Consider the following 6,000-nt stretch of genomic DNA (forward strand, 5'->3'; position numbering starts at 1 on the left):
GAAGTGGTTTGCCATTCCCTTCTCCAGTGGACCACATTCTGTCAGACCTCTCCACCATGACCTGCCCATCTTGGGTGGCCCCTCAGGGCATGGCTTAGTTTCATTTAGTTAGACAAGGCTGTGGTCCGTGTGAATAGAAAACTACTGTGATTATGGTTTCAGTGTGCCTGCCCTCTGATGCCCTCTCACAACACTTACTGTCTCACTTGGGTTTCTGTTACCTTGGACGAGGGGTATTTCCTCACCACTACCCCTCCTGACCTTGAACGTGGAGTAGCTCCTCTAGGCCTTCCTGTTCCCACTCAGCCGCCACTCCTTGGACTTGGGGTTGCTCCTCTCAGCCACTGCCCCTGACCTCGGGAGTATGGTAGCTTCTCTCCCAGCCACCCCTGACCACAGGGGTGGTGTAGCTTGTCTCGGCTACTGTCCCTGACCTCTGGCATGGGGTCAAAGATGGAGAAGCTCTATACAGTCAGCAAAACAAGACCGGGAGCTGACTGTGGCTCAGATCATGAACTCCTTAATGTGAAATTTAGACTTAAATTGAAGAAAGTAGGGAAAACCACTAGACCATTCAGTTCAGTTCAGTTCAGTTGCTCAGTCATGTCCGACTCTTTGTGACCCCATGAATTGCAGCATGCCAGGCCTCCCTGTCCATCACCAACTCCAGGAGTTCACTCAAACTCATGTCCATCGAGTCGGTGATGCCATCCAGCCACCTCATCCTCTGTCGCCCCCTTCTCCTCCTGCCCCCAATCCCTCCTAGCATCAGAGTCTAATCCAGTGAGTCAACTCTTCACATGAGGTGGCCAAAGTACTGGAGTTTCACCTTTAGCATCATTCCTTCCAAAGAACACCCAGGACTGATCTCCTTTAGAATGGACTGGTTGGATCTCCTTGCAGTCCAAGGGACTCTCAAGAGTCTTCTCCAACACCACAGTTCAAAAGCATCAATTCTTAGGCACTCAGCTTTCTTCACAGTCCAACTCTCACATCCGTACATGACCACTGGAAAAACCATAGCCTTGACTAGACAGACCTTTGTTGGCAAAGTAATGTCTCTGCTTTTGAATATGCTATCTAGGTTGGTCATAACTTTTCTTCCAAGGAGTAAGTGTCCTTTAATTTCATGCGGATGTGACTGGTGATAGAAGCAAGGTCCGATGCTGTAAAGAGCAATATTGCATAGGAACCTGGAATGTTAGGTCCATGAATCAAGGCAAATTGGAAGTGGTCAAACAGGAGATGGCAAGAGTGAACGTCAACATTCTAGGAATCAGAGAACTAAAATGGACTGGAATGGGTGAATTTAACTCAAATGACCATTATATCTACTACCGTGGGCAAGAATCCCTTAGAAGAAATGGAGTAGCCATCATGGTCAACAAAAAAGTCCGAAATGCAGTACTTGGATGCATTCTCAAAAATGACAGATTGATCACTGTTCATTTCCAAGGCAAACCATTCAATATCTCGGTAATCCAAGTCTATGCCCCAACCAGTAATGCTGAAGAAGCTGAAGTTGAATGGTTCTATGAAGACCTAGAAGACCTTTTAGAACTAATACCCAATAAAGATGTCCTTTTCATTATAGGGGACTGGAATGCAAAAGTAGGAAGTCAAGAAACACCTGGAGTAACAGGCAAATTTGGCCTTGGAATACAGAATGAAGCAGGGCAAAGGCTAATAGAGTTTTGCCAAGAGAACGCACTGGTCATAGCAAACACTCTCTTCCAACAACACAAGAGAAGACTCTACACATGGACATCACCAGGTGGTTAACACCGAAATCAGATTGATTATATTCTTTGCAGCCAAAGATGGAGAAGCTCTATACAGTTAGCCAAAACAAGACTGGGAGCTTACTGTGGCTCAGATCGTGAACTCCTTATTGCCAAAATCAGCTGAAATTGAAGAAAGTAGGGAAAACCACTAGACCATACAGGTATGACCTAAATCAAACCCCTTATGATTATACAGTAGAAGTGAGAAATAGATTTAAGGGACTAGATCTGATAGATAGAGTGCCTAATGAACTATGGATGGAGGTTCATGACACTGTACAGGAGACAGGGATCAAGACCATCCCCATGGAAAAACACCATTTAGGTATGACCTAAATCAAATCCCTTATGATTATACAGTGGAAGTGAGAAATAGATTTAAGGGACTAGATCTGATAGATAAAATGCCTGTTGAACTATGGACGGAGGTTCGTGACATTGTACAGGAGATAGGGATCAAGACCATCCCCATGGAAAAGAAATGCAAAAAAGCAAAATGGCTGTCTGAGGAGGCCTTACAAATAGCTGTGGAAAGAAGAGAAGCAAAAAGCAAAGGAGAAAAGCAAAGATATAAGCATCTGAATGCGGAGTTCCAAAGAACAGCAAGGAGAGATAAGAAAGCCTTCCTCAGCGACCAATGCAAAGAAATAGAGGAAAACAACAGAATGGGAAAGACTAGAGATCTCTTCAAGAAAATTAGAGATACCAAGGGAACATTTCATGCAAAGATGGGCTCGATAAAGGACAGAAATGGTATGGACCTAACAGAAGCAGAAGATACTAAGAAGAGGTGGCAAGAATACATAGAAGAACTATACAAAAAAGATCTTCAGGACCCAGATAATCACGATGGTGTGATCACTCACCTAGAGTCAGACATCTTGGAATGTGAAGTCAAGTGGGCCTTAGAAAGCATCACTACGAACAAAGCTAGTGGAGGTGATGGAATCCCAGTTGAGCTATTTCTAATCCTAAAAGATGATGCTGTGAAAGTGCTGCACTCAATATGCCAGCAAATTTGGAAAACTCAGCAGTGGCCACAGGACTGGAAAAGGTCAGTCTTCATTCCAATCCCAAAGAAAAGCAATGCCAAAGAATCCTCAAACTACTGCACAATTGCAATACTCATCTCACACGCTAGTAAAGTAACGCTCAAAATTCTCCAAGCCAGGCTTCAACAGTACGTGAACCATGAACTTCCAGATGTTCAAGCTGGTTTTAGAAAAGGCAGAGGAACCAGAGATCAAGTTGCCAACATCTGCTGGATCATGGAAAAAGCAAGAGAGTTCCAGAAAAACATCTATTTCTGCTTTATTGACTATGCCAAAGCCTTTGACTGTGTGGATCACAATCAACTGTAGAAAATTCTGAAAGAGATGGGAATACCAGACCACCTGATCTGCCTCTTGAGAAATTTGTATGCAGGTCAGGAAGCAACAGTTAGAATTGGACATGGAACAACAGACTGGTTCCAAATAGGAAAAGGAGTATGTCAAGGCTGTATATTGTCACCCTGCTTATTTAACTTCTATGAAGAGTACATCGTGAGAAACGCTGGGTTGGAAGAAACACAGCTGGAATCAAGATTTTCGGGAGAAATATGAATAACCTAAGATATGCAGATGACACCACCCTTATGGCAGAAAGTGAAGAGGAACTAAAAAGTCTCTTGATGAAAGTGAAAGAGGAGAGTGAAAACGTTGGCTTAAAGCACAACATTCAGAAAACTAAGATCATGGCATCTGGTTCCATCACTTAATGGGAAATAGATGGGGAAACAGTGGGAACAGTGTCAGACTTTATTTTTCTGGGCTCCAACATCACTGCAGATGGTGATTGCAGCCATGAAATTAAAAGATGCTTACTCCTTGGAAGGAAAGTTATAACCATGAAAGTTATGACCTAGATAGCATATTGAAAAGCACAGACATTACTTTGCCAACAAACGTCCATCTAGTCAAGGCTATGGTTTTTCCAGTGGTCATGTATGGATGTGAGAGTTGGACTGTGAAGAAAGCTGAGTGCTGAAGAATTGATTCTTTTGAACTGTGGTGTTGGAGAAGACTCTTGAGAGTCCCTTGGACTGCAAGGAGATCCAACCAGTCCATTCTAAAGGAGATCAGCCCTGGGTGTTCATTGGAAAGACTGATGCTAAACTGAAACTGCAATCTTTGGTCTCATGCAAAGAGCTGAGTCCCTGATGCTAGGAGGGATTGGGGGCAGGAGGAGAAGGGGACAACAGAGGATGAGATGGCTGGATGGCATCACCGACTCGATGAACATGAGTTTGAGTGAACTCAGGGAGTTGGTGATGGGCAGGGAGGCCTGGCGTGCTGCGATTCATGGGGTCGCAAAGAGTTGGACACGACTGAGTGATTGAACTGAACTGAACTGAATGATTAATGATGGTGAGCATCTTTTCATGTGCCTATTTGGTCATCTGGATGTCCTCTTTGGAGGCACTAACTGGCATTCTCTGCCTCTCAGTCTGGGTATCTCCATAGAATGGCCAGATTACAGAGGAAGGGAACATTGACATTGTGACTGGGGAGAAGGAAGTCCATCCACCACCCCTGAACACGATGCAGGTCAACTTTCCTCCCTTCTTTCTTCACACCACCTTCTCTACTATTTCTGTCTTGACTTATAATATCTCATCCACCTACAACTTTCATCTTTCTTTCTTTTTTTTTTTAAATGAGCAATGCTTTTATTTATTTTTGGCTGTGCCGGGTCTTCGTTGCCACACAAGCTTTTCTCTAGCTGTAGTGCGTGGGGGCTACTCTCGAGTTGTAGCGTGTGTTTCTCATTGCAGTGGCTTCTCTTGCTGCAGAGCACAGGCTCTAGAGCAACTGGCTCAGTACTTGTGGGGCTCAGGCTTAGCTGCTTCGAGGCATGTGGGATCTTACTGGACCAAGGATTGAACCTGTGTCTCTTGAATTAGCAGGTGGATTCTTTACCACTGAGCCACCAGGAAAGCCCCCAACATTTGTGTTTCTGTCTGACCCATATAGGAATTACTTGAGGTCTGGCTTATGCTGTATCTGGCTTCACAGATTTCGTAGGGGATCAAATCTTGCTCTGAGATGGATGGCTGATGACCTTCCAGGTCAAACTCTCCTACATCTGCTCTAGAAAACAGATTTCTTGTCATGTTCTCGACCAGCATATTGTCAAAATGAATACTTACCAAGGATCCAGGGAGCCTAAAAAGACATAGTGGGAAGATTATCGTGTAATTGATCTTTCTAGCCAGACAGGGGTAAAGCAGGATTGTCATAGGCAAGCTGAGGTGTGCAGTCTCCCTACCCACTGGGCTGTTAGTTTTAACCCGTCATTGCTTTGCTAATTGAGGTGCTTATAGTGTTTAGTTTTTGCTGCCTTCTTTTTGGGAGAACTCCTAGGATAAATACTTGATGCTGTCCCTTCCCATGACTAAATAAAAAGCGCAGGCAGGAAAGACTTCATATTTGGCACACTCTCGTGCTGTGAACAAAGAACGGGAAATTTTTCTGTCCACAGGCTGGTGGAGCCAAGTTTGGTTCAGTAACAAATTCTCCTCCCCGTTCAATGTAATCCCAATTATTAATACAATCAAAACAAGAATTTTGTGGAGACTGATAAGCTAATTCTGAACTTTTAGAGGAGAAGTTAAAAAAAAAAACAAAACAAAAATAGTTAAGACAACTTTGAAGAAGAACAAATTTGTTGGGCTTACACTCCCAGATATTAACAGTTTTTAGAAAGCATTAGTCATTATGACATAGTACCATTGCTCTAAGAATGGATGAATGTGCCAAGGGAACAGATTAGAGTGCAGAAATAGAACCATATGTATACTGATGTTGAATATATATATATCAGAGTTTGCCCTCTGGAGTAGCTAAAGAAAAAATACGCTTTTGAATAACTGATCAATCCATTATTCAGTGTGCTGAATCAATTTGATATTTATAAGGAAGAATAAAATCTTGATCCCTAACTTTCAGCACACTGGGAAAAAAAAATATATACGTATAAAATCATGTTCAGGTAGATTGTAGCTCTAAATGTGAATGACAAAAATAATGCTTTTTGAAGACAACATAAGAGAATATCGTTGTGACATCTGTTTTGAAAAAGTTTGCTTACACAGAAAACAAAAGCATTCACCATAAAGGAACATGTTGATAAATGGACTGTTTTAAAATCAGGAAGCTGTATCATCAAAAGATAG

The sequence above is a fragment of the Bos javanicus genome, chromosome 19 (assembly GCF_032452875.1).
Source record: "Bos javanicus breed banteng chromosome 19, ARS-OSU_banteng_1.0, whole genome shotgun sequence".
NCBI lineage: Eukaryota > Metazoa > Chordata > Mammalia > Artiodactyla > Bovidae > Bos > Bos javanicus.